Below are 19,050 nucleotides of genomic sequence, written 5' to 3'. Positions count from 1 at the left end.
GGGACAATTTTCCATTTCCAGTGTATACAATCAATGCTTCCTATCATATTCGGGAATCCACGTTCCTCCCCCCACATGAAGTAGTCTTTCCAAATCAGCTTCATTTGGCCTTCTAAGATACTCTTCACCGAAACATGAAATGACACCTTCTACGAACTTTATTACAACATCCCTTGTTACAGTTTCACTCATTCTCATATATTCACCTTGTGCATCTGTTGATGTCCCATACGCCAAGACCCGCATAGCTGTCGTACATTTCTGTAATGGTGAAAGACCTTGTCTACCTGTGGCTCATGCCTTTGTTGAAAATATAGGCCATTGGCTGTAATAGTTGTCACTATACGGAGAAATAGTGGTCTATACTACAGAATCTACGCCGAAAGGTTGCTTGATCATACGTTGGGTTGTCAACAAAGTAGTATTCCATTAAACGTGCCTCACCCTGCTCATGTTCTTGATCGCAATACCTCCTTCTTGATCTGGGAGGATGATCTTCTATGAGTAACTCAGGTGATGATTTTATCGAGTTGTCGATTATTTTGAACAACACGTGCTTCCCATTCCAAATATTCATTCGAACTCGATGATTTTTCATTACGAGACATTTTTCAAAGAGATAAGAAATGAAGAGTTAGTGTTGGATATCAAAGTATGCCAGTGATATACCTATTTATACTAAAAAGGTAATGATAAAAAATAAAGATAATGTTCTATTAGTTTATCTAAATAAAATCTAAGCATCCAATACAAACGTGACACATGGAAATAAAGATAATATTCAATTTGGTAGATGACAAAGTGTGCTAGTGGCCTACTGACAACTCCATGTGCAAAACAGATTTATAACCAACATTACTTAATAAAATATATTACAAATACGTGAAATACAAAAGTACAATATCTTAGAAATACATAACACACAAAACTACATAATAAAATATTTTACAAGTTAATTAAAAGACAAACTGGAAATATAAAACACATAATGACCGATCTAACTCTAAACCTACTTCTCGTGATTACACATAACTTCATTAAAAACAATAATGTCGTTGAACTTGTTCCCACTTACCTCATAAAGTTTATGAGCTTCGTTTTCAATATCTTTTTGACTCATTCCACTTCTTCTTCGACGTCGTGCTTCCTGATATACACTAACCCACTTTTGTGCATTTTCACTAATTAAGCCATTTAAAACGAACTCTCATTTGATCTTCGTTCCTTCTATTTAGCTTTTGAGGGTTTTCAACCCGAGTGACATCATACAGTTGCTTTATTTTTTCCCACAATGATGCTTTTATTGTTTTTTCCACGCTTCTTATCTTCACTAGCAAAATACCATGCTGACATTAAAGCGACATCTTCTGCCGCATCCCATTTATTTCCTCGTGGTTGTTTTCCAGTATTTTGTGATGTTTGAAGATTATTTGTGATAGGATTTTGGTTAGGATTTGAAGAAAACGGAGAATTTTCAAAATACTGAGCATTAGAACGATTTTGAGCGTCTCCAAGATTTATATAAAAATTTTGGAAACTCACCATCCATATTTAGAAAATAAAAACAAAAAATTATTAAAATACAAAATAAGTATTGGATAAGAAGATATATGATATCCTACTCTTTTTATAGGTAAAAAAAATTAAGATTGTTTTTATTTTTCTGAAATCGATAATGTTAAATTTTATTAAGTATATAATTTTATCCTAAAAAAATCTAAGGGTTAATTGATAGGATGGCACGTGGATTAAAAAAAAGTAATAACAACTTGGGGGTTGATGTGCCCACAGCGTCGGTGGTTTTTGTCCCAAATTCTCAATTTTTTAATATTATTCTCCCAACCAACTTGATTTTTAGTCACGAGAATGGGCATGAGCTTATAAGTTTTTCTATTTTATTGAATTAAACATAATATTTTAATATAATAATTGCAATAAATATAGTAATAAATGGATATCAATTTCATTAATGAACATACATTTTAATTTCAAAAATTTCAAATTAAAGCTTATTAGTTTATTTTGTTTATTTATTTAAATTATTTGTTTTTATTTAAAAGATAAAAAACATTTCAATTATTATTATTCATTATTTTTGTTATTTTCTTATAAATTCTAAGTTCTCAAATATTTTGATATTTATATTTAACTTTTTTTTTTTAAAAATTAACCTATGTAATACATGGGTTTCACAACTAGTACATAACATTTATCTATTTTAATTGTCTTTAACTAAGAAAGTATTTGTCTTTTTGTGAATAATTTGAATAAAAAACAATATAAAAAAACCATTTGTAACATTGCATAAGTAGATCATACTTTACCATATAATGGTGACCATCCGGAATATATATATATATATATATATATATATATATATATATATATATATATATATATATATATATATATATATATATATATATATATATATAACTTCTAGACGCCAAAACAAACAAGAATATTTAGTCTTCCTTAGAAAATAACATTATAAACCTGCACTAGTATCATAACATAAGTGGATCATAGTTTACCATATATTTGTGATCATCCAAAGTAGAAAAAAAACATTACGTAAGAATTCTAAAACAAAAAATCAAACAAGGATACTTATATAGTCTTCCTTCGCAAATCACAAATAACCAAAATAGTTTCAAAACAGGAAACAACAACTGATCAAAGAACACATGTTGATTGAACCCTCACTTCAACTTCATGCAAATGACCTTCAATGTAAATCTTATTCCTTTTATGGGTTGTCAGTTTATTATAATCGTCCAAAGTAGTAACAAAAGAAGGTTTGTAAAAATTCATATCCAACAACAAAATGTTACCAATATATTTCTTCCTCATGTCCACCAATTACATCTTTTGACTAGTACACTCAGGCAATATATCAGCATCAATTTTCTCCACTCCACCACCACGATATACTTTCCTGTGTCTCATGAGAAATAACCAGCAGTCAATATCATTGTTTTTGGTCTGCCACTCCATCTCAAACCTTTCCATCTTCATTATTTTGAATGAATGAACTAGAGGATGATCCGTAAACGTGAAATATTTTTTAAACATTGTTTTCTACATAAACAGTTTTTTTTTTCATTAGTTTAAAAAGCAAAATAAAAAGTAAATGTTTGAAAAAAATTACCAAAATATCAAGAAAACTCTGATATTTTGAAGGGATCTCTCCTATAGTCATGTCATTATCAATCATTTACATCTTTCCATTAACTATATCAAAACAACCAAAAAGTAATGTTCTTAATATAAATAATTAACATATCAAATTAACAAATAAGTTTTTAACACGTGAAAATTTTTCCACATGACTTCGCATTCTTTTAACAAATCGTGCGTTAATATTATTCGTCTTCTTGTAAACAATATAAGACTAAAAAATGAAAATAGTTAGAAAATATAAAATATAAATTAAAAATAAAACACAATATAATGGATCATACCATAAGTGAACAAGGCATGAAAAACCTTAAAGGTGTAGTGTGACCTTTATACTTTGCCAGATCATTTAGAAAAGCAGACCATAAGTTAATTACATCTTTTTTGAATCCTACAACCCGGTATGAGAGACTCCATAACAGATCTTATTCCAACAAATCCATTTGCAGATTCATAAACCTTTTACTTATAAAAAATGAACATTATAAAAAAATATACTAAATTGTTTGTATCACCCGTTTCAGGTACAATTTAATTTTCAAATGAAAATGTTTTTTTTGGGTGGCTACGGCGTAGTGGAGCCTCACCACAACCTGACATTATCTTTTGGGCCATGGGTTTTTATGGACCACCACAACGTAGTCATGAGGCACCACTGCGTGGAAGCAAGTTTTGGTGGAACCCTAATCCTTTGGGCTTTCATAACTATTTAAAGGACATTATGGATAGGGTTTTGAGGTCATTCAGTCTCCATCTCTCTCGTAATCTCTAAAACTTTAACCCCTAGCCTCCATCACTCTTGAAAGTTCATTATTCATACTATGTTGGTACTTTTGAAGGAGAACGAAGCTCTTGGTGAGGATTATCATCTTGCAAGCAACATATTCATCTTCTATCTTCTTGTCTGGACTTGGGTGAGTGTTCAAGACCTAATCTTTTCTTTGCTACGTTGTTAGATCTTGGATTTTGGCCCCTTTTCTTCATGTTTGGTGGGTTTTGGAAAGTGAGATCTTATAAAGCTTGCAACTTTATGATTCTCTAGGCCATTTGGGGCATTTAACTCGTTGGATCTGAAGTAGACTTGAGTTTTGAGGTCATGAATGGAATCTTGGCCTTTTTTGCCCTAAAAACGAAAGGACATGCATGTCCCTAAATCTATGATTTTATGGTTGAGAAGGTGTTAGAAGCCCTTCTGGAAACTTTGGAGAAGTAACTTTAAGGATTAAGTGTTTAATGGGTGGTATGTGCTTTATGCTTCCATTGAGGACTAAGGGTTTTGGATCTTGACTTATTGGCAAGGTTTAAAGGATATAGTTAGAAACTTTATCTGTCAAGGTTATGGTTTGGACCTAGTTTGAGCTTAGGAACTCTTGAAATGGACTAGAAGTTAGCTTAAGGAATTAAGTCATTCTGACTGATCACCACGACATGGTGGTCAGGCTGAGCACACCTGTTTTGTCGTATTGCGACCACAACATGGCAATGGATGGCCACGACATAGCAGTTAGTTGTGGGTTGACCGTTGACTTTAACCCAAGTTTGACTTTAGGGTGTTTTGGGTAATTTGATTAGTAGTTTGAGCTTAAGTGATTGTGATTGTATAGGTGGTTGGTAGAGTTAGCATTTGGAGCAGTGATCTGTGTAGCTATTTCTTCTGACTGTAAGGTGAGTTTTCTTCACTGTACTTGTAGGTCAAAGGCAGCAATATTGGCCCACTAGATTATGTATCCTGGTATATAAGATGATGTTATGCTAATTATATGATAGATTAGTAGATCTGTATGATTACTTGTATTTGTTGGATATGTGTTTATGTTTATCTGTTGTATATGTCGACATATTATGGAGGGGTTGAGGTGGTCTTGATTTGTGCAGAAGGCCAAGATACCCAGGGTAGTCCCGATAGGTTGTAGGCCCTGTGAGGAGGTCCAGTCAGGCCGAAGGCCCAGAGAGTGATCCAGATAGGTTGTAGGCCCTGCGAGGTGGTCCAGTCATGCCGAAGGCTCGAAGATCAATCTAGGTAGGTTGTAGGCCTTACGAGGCGGTCCAGTCAAGTTGAAGGCTCATATTTTCATGTTATTGTTTGTTGTGTTATGTGATGCTACTTTGGGGGAAGTGACTAGGGTTTGGCTTACAGTTTCAGTTTATTGTTTCAGGTACTACAAAGGATTGTGGGAAAGCGAAGACGTGATCGTGCACAACTTCATGTTTTTATGACGTTGGATCTTGGGATACTTTGATTTTGAATACTACTTTTGAAACAATGATTTTGTAAACACTTTATGGATGAAACGGATTGTTTTTGAAAGATAAAATTTACAAGTTGGTATCAAAGCCTTAGTTTGAGAGAATTGGTTGAACATTTGTGTGAATCCAAACTCAAACTAACTGACTACAAAATTTTTAAAAATGGTTTTCAAAAATTGTTTTCAAAAGTAACCAAGGAAGGATGCGATGTGTACGATCAGCTGGAGCAAGAAAGTATACCCCAAGTTACCCTACTATTATTCGATATGATGTTTATGATAGAACAACATGCTAGTGATAAGCTAGGGATCTTCAAGAATTGCATGATAGAATTGTATGATGTATGATGCCTTATTCCTATAGAGTTTTATTGCTTATTGTTTGTAGGACACTTTTGGATGTGAATTAACTATTAATTGAATAAGTTAAGTCACTACTGTGTGAGTTAAATAATTTTAAAATGAAGGATTTGCTCCTATTTTGCAGATCTTGTCTGAGTCCAACAGTTGTAGGGTTGAATCTTTTAATCTAAGGTTATTTAAGTTATGCTACATATGATTGTATTCATGAAGTAATTAACTCGCACCAATAGGGGTCTTCCAGTAGTTGATGGTAGGGTGAGGTGTGGATCCTAAGATAGCCTAGGGAGTATATAGTACTGATGATGCAGTTTTTAGTAAGTGTTGGGAGTATCATTATGAATAAGTGTGTGTGTGTGTGTGTGAGTATACGGCCTGATGAGGAATGTTTAGCCTCCCTCGAGAGAGTAAGGATATGATTTATGCATATCCTAGCTGTTGTAATTGTTTTGGGTGGTTTTGATGATCCTTGAGACATATATGGGTAGGTGTGGAAGGTAGTATGGGCCCATACTACTAAGAGCATAGGACCCATATGTGTAGCAAGGAAGTCACAAACTCCAAGGGATAGAATCATAATGTGGTTGTAGCAATGTATATTTTTGTCATTTCTGATGCTTTTTGGTTTGTTTTTCAGTATGGAGTTCACGAGGGGACCTAGTTTAGAATCTGGAGCTGATGGCCAGGATAGGTCGGGGTTAACTGTTCATCTGATACGGGAGATGATTACCATTGAGGGTTCACATATGCTGTAGGAACAATTGTCTGCTATCGTGGATCGGATCACTGGCAGGCTAATTGCCATGTTCGAGGAGTGAACTGTAACTCTGCAGACTGTGAGAGAGATTGTTGAGATGATTAATGGGGGAGATCTTGATATGGGAATGCGACTCGGAAAGAGAAGGAGGGCTCATTCAGCTATGGATGAAGAGTTCGAGGATGCTAACTTGGGTACTGGGAGTCAAGGAAGCTATGATATATGTGGGAAGTTTGGGGGAACCCATGAGTTTGCTTGTCACAAGTTCAAATGCTATAAGTGTGGAGAGAGAGAGGGCATGTTTTTTGCGACTACAAGAAGGATCAGATTTATTTCCACTGTCACCATCCGGTTCATCTCAAACCTGGCCGTCCTACATAGGTAGCGGAGGGAGTGCAAGCCCAAATGTCCATCGTCCAGCAGGAGGTCAAGGTTGAAATGCAAGAAGTCATAGGTATGAAATTTTGATCCTCGGTTTAATTTTGAATGGATAGTCATTCGTTTAGAAGATTGTTAGAACTATTATGCTAACATCAATAGGCCATAATGGGTCAGGGATTTGGCTTTTGGGGTGCTTTGTGAATCATAAAGTAGGAGGACCATTCATGAAGGGTTGGAAGCTGTAATGTTGGGAAGGCTTCTGACATACCCATTTAAGGCTCGTGATTTCCTCTCGATTGCTGGTTATTATTCAGAAATTGTCATATGTCGCCGAGAGCTATGTTTACAGATTATCTGGATGGACCGGTTTTTTAGGTTGAAATATGGAGAACGTCGGCCATCGAGGGTGCAAGCATTGAGCGCAGAAAGACTGATCATTATGATCGGAGGATCAGATGCTGCAAGATCGGGGGATCAACAATTGGATTGATTTGACGGGTTCCGCGCGATGAGCTAAAGGAAGTTACAGTGTAAGTTCTTTGGATTTTTGGGTATTCGAGACTTTTTGTATCTTTTATGATTAGAATGATTGAGAGATTGATCCAAAGTGAGTGCAGTGTGAGTTGTCATAAATTCCTGCTCATAGGGTTGTACACACAGTTTTTGTGTCAGAAGCTTCTATACAAGATCTCAATGCAGCCGGTTGTCCCATCTAGGACAATGAAATAAAGTTAAGATGAGTGCATATTACTCAAAGTTGAATATCAATTGAGGGTGGTAGGGTTGGAAAGGAGTCACTTTTACCTTGGTTTTGATAGCATTCAAAAGTGTAGGTTCATTCAGTTGAGAAATTGTAGGATCGATTCGATTATTAAAGCTGGAAAATTTCTTTGAGAAAGTTGTATGGATGGTGATTAAGCTGAAAGGCTTAGGACCTAGACGCTATGGCTTGTGAGAGAATAGTGAAAATTTTGAAGTCGTTAGATAGGGACTAATTCTGAGTGGGGGAGGACTGCTTGGAAATATCAGCAATAATTCCAATTATGGATTATCTTGGGCTTCATATCTAAGGAAAAGGGAATAGCTGGTTTTGATCATAATCAGGAAAATCAGAGGCTAAGGATTTGGATTATCTTGGTCAGAGGAACCATCTGGTATTGATCTTTGATTAACTATGCTTGTGGATGGATGACAAAACCATAGGCTGAGCCCATGGAAATTGTTGAAATGTTGTGAGACTGTGTGATAATCGTAAAGTTCCCAAGGTGGTAGTCGGGCGTAGAAGTATGGTAAGTCTATGATTTGGCCGTAGCATTCTTTGGGATGAGTTAGGTTGTACCATAAATGGTTGTTAGAATGTGGCAAGAATGGTTACGTACCATGAGCTTAGGGATGAGAATTTGGCTCAGAAACCCGATCTGAACTAAACAAAATCAAATTAGGCACGAATAAGCAATTTCATTTGGGTTTCAGGTATCTATATTATGCTTATTTGGTTCTTAGGTTATTCGGTTTGGGTTACCCAAGTAAGACCTTATTTGGTTGTAAATATTCGACCCTAATAAGCATTCTTCGTCTCCTTTCTCTTATCGATAGAAATCAAAATCACGATTCACACTTCTATCCTCATCGTTCATAACATAAAAAAACCCCTACACTCATTCTATTCGTTTCAAAATTGACCAATATTCTCAACTATTTCCAAACTCGAAATCACTTCTTTTGATTCTTCCTTTTGTTTTAGACTTTCAAAAATCAACCCTTCCTATTATCTCTAAGGCTTCACGAATTACTATTTTGTCTAGTCATGAAAAACTAGGCGCCAACTCAAGAAAATCAAGTATCAAATTAATTTTCATTATGTTAATCTACTATGTAAATGCTATTGTTTCAATGTGTTATTATGTTATGTTAGTCTTTGAATGTTTTACATTAATGTATAAAAGTACATTGTTATTCTATTATCCGGGTTATATAATCCTAATACAGTTTATTCGTTTTCTCCGGTTATATTAGGTATTTAATCATCTTATACATGTTATTCGGGTAATAATTGAACCGAACCGATTAATACTCGAACCGAACTGAACCTGTATTGGTCAATCGGTTCAGTTTTCGGTTCATGCAATTACCCTTATTTGGTTTTCGGGTTATTTGGGTTCTGGTCGGTTCGGTCTGGTTCCGACCCAAATAAAATCCCTACATGAGCTTCCCATTCCAATGATTGGATGGTGTCACGACGTGGTATGGACCCTCGTGGATTTTATCTATGTGATGGAAAGTGCAGTTATTCGTTATCAGATCGGGTGTAAGCCCGAGTGTAGTTTTTGATTATTAGATCAAGGGTAGGTTCAAGTGCGGTCAACAGATGTCAAGGTTGTTGAGTTGAATAAGTTCTTGGGTTAATTTGGTATGCAACCGATTAACTTCCATTCAGGTCTCCTCAGTGCATTTATATGTTGAATATTCTTTCCACATGTTTTGATGGTGTTCCTAGTTAGGGACTAGGGGTGGGTACCATGATTGGATGATCACCGAGACTAGAGTGTAGTTTCTGAAGTTTAGGACTAATGGGTTTCCGGTTTTGGGAAGTATATTGATGGATTTAGTGTTGGATTAGGTGTCTAAACCCAAAACTATAATTGGTATATACTTGAATTGATTAGAGTCTTTTTGGTTTGCCCTCAAACCTAACAATTGAATAGGACAACTTTTAGAGAGAGGGATTGGTTTATTAATTTATTACTTGGTTAATCCATTAATTAGAAATCAAATAAATGATTTGTTATTATATTATGGGAATAATATATTAATTTTAAATAGTATTATTTAATTAAGAATTAATCAAAAATTAATTGGAGTTAACTTTGGGATTAATTGGATTAATTAAAAGTGCAGGGGCTATAGTGTAATTGTTCAATAGTTGAAAAGAGGAATTCTAGAACCATCCTAGAGTCTTGGACATTTTTCCATGGTTCTATAGGATCTAGAATATCTAGAATTATCCTTGGAGGATAATTAGGAAACCAGATAAATACCAAAAATAATATAATGTTATTTTATTGTTTTGGACTTATCTAGGGTTTCTTGGACACTATATAAAGACCTTATGCATCACGATTTCGTCCAAGCATTCTTAGAGAAGCTAGGGCCGAAACTGTAACGACCCAAAAATCCAGGGTAAACTTTTCATTTTTCATTATAGTCAAACACAAATGTTACTTAATCCAACCATTCAAAAACATTACTTAATTAAAACATTTATCAGAGTTACATCCCAAATTCACATAATGCGGAAAACACGGGTGTATGCGCTGCAATCAAGCCGAGCCCTTCCTTTCCAAACCGACGATACCTGAAACCATAAAAAAAACTATAAGCACGAAGCTTAGTGAGTTCCTCGGAGCATACCCACATAATCCACATAATCACATAAACCATATCAATCACATGAGTCATGCATATAAACATTTAAGGATGCCCTAGACACCCTCTAGGGTCTTACTCCAAGATGCCATGGGCACCCCAACGTGGTCTTACTTGGAATGCCATGGGCACCCCCACATGGTTTTATAACCAAAAGCCATACCATGGTCTTTACCTTGAATGCCATGGGCTCCCCTACATGGTCTGATAACCAAGTGCCATGGGCTCCCCCATGGTCTATACTTGGAATGCCATGGGCTCCCCCACACGGTCTGATATCCAAGTGCCACGGGCTCCCCCGGGGTCTTCCATGCAAGTATCACAAAGACAACTAGCATATCACATATCACATACATACTAGGCATATCAATATTGATTCCAACCTAATCATCACAACTAATTAAATGGGCCGATCTTGGTGCCTTCGACCCATTAGTATGGTGAGGAGACTCACCTCGCACTACTATAGTCCTGCAGATAAAACTCTAGCTGCTGGATGACAGACTCTCGAACAGTCCATATCAAAACAACACCCAATTAACCATTTGGGTTTCAATGTATAAACATAAATCCACACTTAGGGTAAAAGGATCATTTTACCCCTAACCTAACTTAGTTCAAAATCAAGGCCAAAACTCACACTCTGAAGGCTCAAAAGCCAAATAATTAACCAAGGCCCAACATATGGCCCAATTTTCCAAATTAGGCCCAAACCTCTACATGGTCTTACCTTAAGGCCCAACCATTTATTCTAGTCCAAACACTTGGCATTCCAATGGTCCAATATCTCATAATCATCAAGGCCCAATTAAATCCCACTTATGGCCCAATTTAAATTGGTCCCAAGCCTTTCCAATGGGCCTTATCCTAAATCCTAATAATTTCATTATTCCATAAACCTATTTCCATTTGGTCCATCAATAAGACAATCACCAAAGCCCAAAAGAAGGCCCAACTTGAAGGCCAAACATAATGTAACATCCGGATTTCTAGTTACGTTTTTTATTCATTTATTTTGGAGATTTTGGAGGGACTCAAAGAGTTGATGCTTAGACTCGCCGAGTAGAGTCGCGGATTCCATCCAGGTTAATGACCGGACTCGGCGATTCGACTAGCGGACTCGGCGAGTCCGTGCTCTTTAATGAAAACCTAATCCCCGAGGTTTGAGGCCTATCTAAAGGGGCTTATAGCCACCAATTACGGCTACCAGATCCCTGAGTGAAACACTAAGCGATGTAGAGCGTTTGCGAGGAAGGAGAGGCCATTTTTGATCCTTGTGTGGGTGTTTTTGCAAGAAGAAGGTGACCAAGGCAAGAAGGAGCTGAAGAGGCGCTATTCTGTGGATTTCAGAGCCTAAGAACTTCATATTGAGGTATATATTTGATCCTTCTTCAGTTTTGGGTGTTAATCCTTGAGAGTTAGGGTTTCTAGCCCATTTAGAGTGTGAATGATGGTGCAATTGCTCCCATCTTGTGTTGAGGCTTCGGATCTGGATCCAAAGAGGTCCAGAGACCTTAACTCCCTGATCTTTATGGGGTGGCATTGGGTAATATGAGCTTAGGGTGACATACTGAGGTCATTTCTTCAAATAGAGCCATTGGATCTTTGCATGGGAATCAAGATATAGACTTCACGTGTTTATACTGCTTAAGGAGGCCATATCTATGGGTTAGAGGAACGGATCTGACCTCAGGAGGTCATTTGAGCTTAAGCATGGCATGAACTCGCCGAGTCCCAAGAACAGACTCGACGAGTAGGGATAGGGTTTCCCGTAGTTCACTCAGTAAGTAACTTGCCGAGTTGGGGGAATGAATCGGTGAGTCAGAGGGAAATAGAGGACTGGAGTTCAAGGTGGAACTTGTGGAGTTCATAATGGAACTCGTCAAGTTGAGTCGGGGTGGCCCCACGATTCATGCCAGGTGTAACCCATCGAGCAAGGGAAAGACTCGACGTGTCATGCGAGACTAGAGGGATAGTGGACACGCATAGACTCGCCGAGTCACCCAAGTGCACTCAGCGAATCGGGTCAAAGTTTGACTGTTGACTTTGTTGACTTTGAGGGTTTGGTCAACAAGGGGGTCTTTGTGTCAAGAGAGGGGTAAAATGGTCTTTTACCCTTCTGAGGATGCCAAGAGAGGGTTAAGTCTAGTCTCGAGAGTTATATTTATGAGAGTATTTACTTTATGTGATTAGACGGAGGCTAGACCATATTTCTACCGGGTCAGAGATTTACCGAGACATCTAAGGTGATTCTTCTCACTATACATTACCTAGAGTTGTAACAGAGTTTTGTGCTAGTGTATTGTATGCTATTTTTGTGTTATTGTGATATGTGATATGCATGATTCAGAGTTTCCAGAGTTAGGACTAGTGGGTCCATAGATTTGGGGCTAGAGGGCCCACAGAGATAGCTAGGACTGGAGGGTCCCACTGAGACACACTGACCAGAAGTTCAACAGAGTTATAGCCTTGAGTAGCTAATATATGTTAGAGTGGTATTTTGGGGAACTCACTAAGCTTCGTGCTTACGGTGTTTTTTGTTATGTGTTTCAGGTACTAGTGAGGAGCGCGGGAAGGCGCCGACATGATTCGTTCACACACACATGGATTTTTATGTATTTCAATCTTGGGAAAATGTTTTTTGGAACAGAGATATGATACAATGAGATTTTATTAATAATTGTGAATGAACAATGTGTTTTGAAAATGTGAAAAATTTGCTTTAATATTTACAGTGTTACAAGTTGGTATTAGAGCCTTGGTTTGAGGGATTCGGATGCATCTTCGGGCGTATCTGAACTCAAACCGAGGATTTGAGAAAGATTTTGATAACAAAACAATTTTAAAAGAGTAAAAAGAGTTTTGAGACAAACAGAGCAGAGCCGTGTGTACGATTAGCCAACGCCCGAACGGTGATTTCCCAAAATACCCTTGCAATAAGTGTTATGAGATATATTATGTTATGTTATATGATGAGTTATATTACGCATGCTAGAGTGGAATAGGTATTCTTATTAGGACTAGAGTGGCCTGATATATGATGCCTTAGTCTAGGAGTTTTGCTGCTAGGGATGCTTGAGAGTGTTTCGATAGCAGCGAGGAGCTTATGAGAGATCTGCTAGTGAGTAGCATATGATTAAAGAGAGTAGAGTACTCGGGATTTGGGACTTTGGGAGGAGGACTTGGGATGGGTGCTGATGCGGTGTGGACGGTAGTATTGGGCCCGTACTACTGAAGACACCGGGTCAGTGCGCAATCCAAGTAAGAATCCTTAGAGTATTAAGGAACAAGTAGGGTGGAGTCATCGAGTGTGGGTATACTCGAGCGAGTCCCTAATATTCTTATGTTATATTTCAGAGGGAGATCATGGTTGGGACACGCCACACACCAGGGAGCAGTAGTACTAGTGATGAGGAGATCCGTAGGATCATTCATGAGGAGGTGGCTGCAGCCATCATGGCAGAGATACCAGAGATGTTCGGGTCTATCAAGACCACACTGATAGAGACATTTGATGAGAGATACGCTGCTCTTTCTGAGGCTGCGGTTGCTGCGGCCACTGCAGCCATAGCTGCGACTAGGCCGCAGGGTGGTGATGCGTTGATTTTCCGAGAGTTCAGCAACTCAAAACCACCGGAGTTTGATGGGACCCAGGACCCGATTACAGCGATGAGGTGGATTTCAGACATCGAGGAGTGTTTCTTTACTTGCTCATCTCCAATGCATTTGAGAGTCCGGTTCGCGTTGAACTAGCTTCGTTTGGGAGCGAAGGATTAATGGAAGTTTGTGATGATGCATTATTCGCCTGCTGAGCTTGCTATAGTGACCTGGGAGAGGTTCACTGCTATGTTCCAAGATGAGTATGTTCCCCAGGTGGAGAGGGAGTGTTTAGCCCAGGAGTTTCTGACTCTCAAGCAGGGTACTGAGTCTGTTACATTGATTACGAGGATGTTCCATGAGCGGGCGATGTTCTACCCAGAGCACGTTTCCTCCGAGCTGGCACGTATGAGCCGATATCTGAGCATTTTGAGGAGGGATATACGAGAGTTCGTGGCGAACTCGACGTACCGGACATTTGCTGAGCTTCAGGAAAATGCCCGGAAGAGGGAGATAGAGCTGGAGACCCAGGCTAGGGAGGAGGCTGAGTCTCAGGGGAGAGATCGGCGACCAGCATAGTCTCAGCCGGCAGCCAAGCGGGCCAAGCCCGCTGATTCGAGATCTGGGAGTCAAAGGGGCTGCACTTGTGGCAAGTGCGGCAAGAGCCACGATGGGGTGTGCAGAGCGGGGTCTTGCTACAAATGTGGCAAGGAGGGGCATATGGCCAAGGATTTCCCCAAGGGGTTTGCAGTATGTTTTCACTACAACCAGACTGGACACCGGAAGGCAGAGTGTCCATAGATGCGAGGGACAATTCAGGAAGCATCTCAGGGATCTGCCCCTACTGCAGTGAGAGCTACAGACAGTCGGCCCGTAAAGGCCGAGGCACCGAAGGCGCTAGGGAGAGCCTTCCAGTTGACCGCGGAGGAGGTCCGTGCAGCACCTAATGTCGTGGCTGGTATGTATTCTTTCATGTATTTATTTTGATGTTTGAGATATTGTGTTTATATTATGTTATGCGTAGGTTCTTTTGTATCTTTGCCTTTTAGTCAACACATCGGTATTAACCGAGAGGCGTTGAGTCGACCTCTGAGAGTTTCCATAGCTGATGAGAGGGCGGTGTTTGCCAACGAGGTGATCCGAGGGTGTGTACTCGAGATTTTTGGCGTTGAATTTCCGATTGATTTAGTTCTTATTGCGATGGGAGATGTCTGTGTCATCGTGGGCATGGACTGGTTGAGCAAATTTGGAGCGGTTATCGACTGCAAGAGACAGCTGATGACCATAAAAGACTCTAGTGGGGGAGTTCTTACAGTGTACGGCGAGGGTACACGTTCTGGGTCAGCATTTTGTTCGGCTGCTAGAGCGAGACAGAGTCTACAGTAGGACTGTAGTGGGTTTGTGGCGTATGTGATTGATACGAGGGTTGATTTAGGGAGGCCGAGGTCAGTTGATGAGGTTCCGATAGTGCGAGAGTTCCCAGATGTTTTCCCAGAGGAGTTGCCGGGCGTGTCTCCTGAGAGGCAGGTAGAGTTTCGTATCGATTTGGATCCGGGGGTAGGGGTGTAAGTGAGACAAGCCAACTCGCGAGAAACTCGAGACCGACTCGGAAAATACTCGAAATCGGCTCGACCTTAATCGAGCCGAACTCGAGCTCGAGCTACTCGAGTACCTTATCAAGCCGAGCTCGAGTACAAAAATACTCAGCTCGTAAGGCTCGCGAGCTTAGTCGATCTTAGTGTAATTTACATATATGCCATTTCTTTATAATTGTTCATTTATAAAATATATTTCATTTCTTTATAATTATTCATTTATGACATATATGGTTGATGTTATATTGATATTAGGTGATTAATAGTGTTTTTTTGGTAGTTTGGACATTTACATGTGGAATGTTTAATATTTCTTACTCAATTTAGTGATTTTTTTTAAATATTAGTCGAGCCGAGCCGAGTCGAGCTCGAGACTGTCGAGTATTTCACGAGCCCAAGCTCGAGCTTAAAATCAAGGCTCGAGTCGAGTTCGAGCCGAGTTTCGAACTCGAGTATTTTAGTCGAGTTCGAGCTTCGAGCTTGGTAGTATTTGGCTCGACTCGGCTTATTTACACCCCTATCCGGGGCATCACCTATCGCTAAGGCGCCCTATCGCCTTGCACCTCCAGAGATGCAGGAGTTATCCTCGCAGCTTCAGGAGCTGCTGGGGGAGGGGTTTATTCGGCCGAGCAGTTCGCCGTGGGGAGTGCCTATCCTCTTTGTCAAGAAAAAGGATGGTTCACACCGGATGTGCATTGATTACCGGGAGTTGAACAAGTTGATGGTCAAGAATCGTTACCCGTTGCCAAGGATCGACGATTTGTTTGATCAGTTACAAGGAGCATCTTGGTTGTCCAAGATTGACTTGAGGTCTGGATATCATCAGATGCGGGTGCGAGATGAGGATACCCAGAAGACAGTGTTCAGGACTCGTTACGGGCATTACGAGTTCGTGGTGATGCCTTTCGGGCTCACCAATGCACCGGCGGCGTTCATGGATCTCATGAACAAAGTGTGCAGGCCGATGTTGGACCGCTCGGTGATCATGCAGCATGAGGAACATTTGAGGGACATCCTTGGAGTTTTAAGATTGGAGAGGCTTTACGCCAAATTCTCTAAGTGTGATTTCTTGTTACGAGAGGTCCAGTTCCTTGGGCACCTCGTTAACCAGAATGGGATATTGGTCGATCCGGCCAAGATTGAGGCAGTGATGAGTTGGGAGGTGCCGAGATCCCCCACCGAGATCAGGAGTTTCTTAGGATTGGCAGGATATTACCGGAGATTTATCAGGGATTTCTCCAAGATCGCCATGCCACTCACCAAGTTGACCCGGAAGGGTGTTGCTTTTTCCTGGGGCCCAGAGCAGCAGGCCTCCTTCGAGACACTTCGCCAGAGACTATGCGAAGCCCCGGTGTCAGCCCTTCCGGAGGGGATGGAGGACTTCGTAATGTATTGTGACGCATCGATATCGGGGTTGGGAGCGGTGCTTATGCAGAGGGGGCATGTGATAGCATACGCATCGAGGCAGCTGAAGCCTCATGAGATGAGGTATCCCACCCATGATCTGGAGTTGGGGGCAATGGTGTTCGCCCTCAAGATCTGGCGTTACTATCTGTATGGGGTTCGGTGTACCAACGGATCAGCCCAACGTGAACATGCGCCAGAGGAGATGGTTGGATGTGGTGAAGGATTACGATTGTGAGATCCTGTACCACCCGGGCAAGGATAACGTTGTAGCCGATGCCTTGAGTCGTAGGGCGGAGGGCGCCCTGATACGAGATGTTTGTATGAGGCTGATAGTGATGACCCCGGTGTTCGACGCCATTCGAGGGGCCCAGGCTGTGGCTGTGAGACCAGAGAACCGTAAGAGAGAGAGAGGGTTATCGGGCAGGTATCAGAGTTCGTCACCGATAGCCGATGGCTTATGACCTTTCAGGGTCGGATTTGGGTACCGTTTGTGGGCGGAACGCGTACCGTCTTGATGGAGGAGGCACATAGATCGAGGTTTTTGATCCATCCCCTGGCCACTAAGATGTATTTGGACCTGAAGAGAGAGTATTGGTGGCCGTGTATGAAGAGGGATGTTGCATGGTTCATTGAGAGGTGTTTGACCTATCGCAGGGTTAAGGCCGAGCACCAGAGACCGCATGGTAAGTTGCAGCCTTTGGAGGTTCCCGAGTGGAAGTGGGAACAAATTTCCATGGATTTTATCACCAAATTGCCGAGGACTGCTAGGGGCGTCGATCGAATTTGGGTGATTGTGGACAGGTTGACGAAGATCGCTCACTTCCTTGCTATCAATGAGAGCTCTTCCGCTGAGAGGTTGGCAGAGTTATACGTGAAGGAGGTGGTATCACGACATGGAGTGCCGATCTCAATCGTCATAGATCGAGATGTGCGTTTCACTTCTAGGTTCTAGAAGAAGTTTCATGAGGAGTTAGGTATGAGGCTGCATTTTAGCACCGTATACCACCCACAGACCAACGGGCAGAGTGAGCGGACGATTCAGACGCTCGAGGACATGCTTCGGGCATGTGTACTGGACTTCCGAGGGAGTTGGGACACATATTTACTTTTGGCTAAGTTTTCCTATAACAACAGCCATCATTCGAGCATCGGTATGCCACCCTTTGAGCTGTTGTATGGGAGGAGGTGTCGGACTCCCATTTACTGGGGTGAGGTCGGTCAACGTGTGATGGGTAGTACAGAGATAGTACTTCAGACGACTGAGTAGATTCAGCAGGTCAGGCAGAGGTTACTGACGGCTTAGAGTCGTCAGAAGAGCTACGTAGACAGGCGTCGCTCAGAGCTCGAGTTCCAAGTTGGTGACTTTGTACTCCTGAAGGTATCTCCTTGGAAAGCAGTGATCCGATTCAGGAAGAGAGGCAAGTTGGGGCCTCGGTATATTGGTCCTTTCAGGGTGGCCACCAGGGTGGGCAGGGTAGCGTACCGTTTGGAGCTACCTGTGGAGTTGAGTCAAATTCATGATACCTTCCACGTGTCTTAGTTGAGGAAGTGTATCGCTGATGAGTCGGCAGTGGTTCCATTAGAGGACATTCAGGTGGGTGCGAGTCTGAATTATGTCGAGAGGCTGATCGCGATTCAGGATAGAAGGATCAAGGTTTTGAGAAACAAGGAGGTGTCCTTGGTTCAGGTCCAATGGCAACATTGGAAGGGTTCCGAGCAGACCTGGGAGCCGGAGTTAGAGATGCGTGAGCAGTATCCATAGTTATTTGTGGAAAGAGATTCGAGGGCAGAGTCTGATTCAAGTGGGGGAGAATTGTAACATCCGGATTTCTAGGTACATTATTTATTCATTTATTTTGGAGGGACTCGGCGATTTGATGCTTAGACTCGCCGAGTAGAGTCGCGAATTCCATCCGGGTTAATGACCGGACTCGGCAAGTCGACTAGTGGACTCGGCGAGTCCGTGCTGTTTAATGAAACCCTAATCCCTGGGGTTTGAGGCCTATTTAAAGGGGCTTATAGCCACCAATTTCGGCTACCCGACCGCTGAGTGAAACCCTAAGCGATCTAGAGCGTTTGTGAGGAAGGAGAGGCCATTTTT

Source organism: Lactuca serriola, chromosome 9, assembly GCF_051521515.1.
Source record: "Lactuca serriola cultivar US96UC23 chromosome 9, Lser_US96UC23_V15, whole genome shotgun sequence".
Taxonomy (NCBI): Eukaryota; Viridiplantae; Streptophyta; class Magnoliopsida; order Asterales; family Asteraceae; genus Lactuca; species Lactuca serriola.
Note: the sequence above shows the minus strand (reverse complement) of the source record.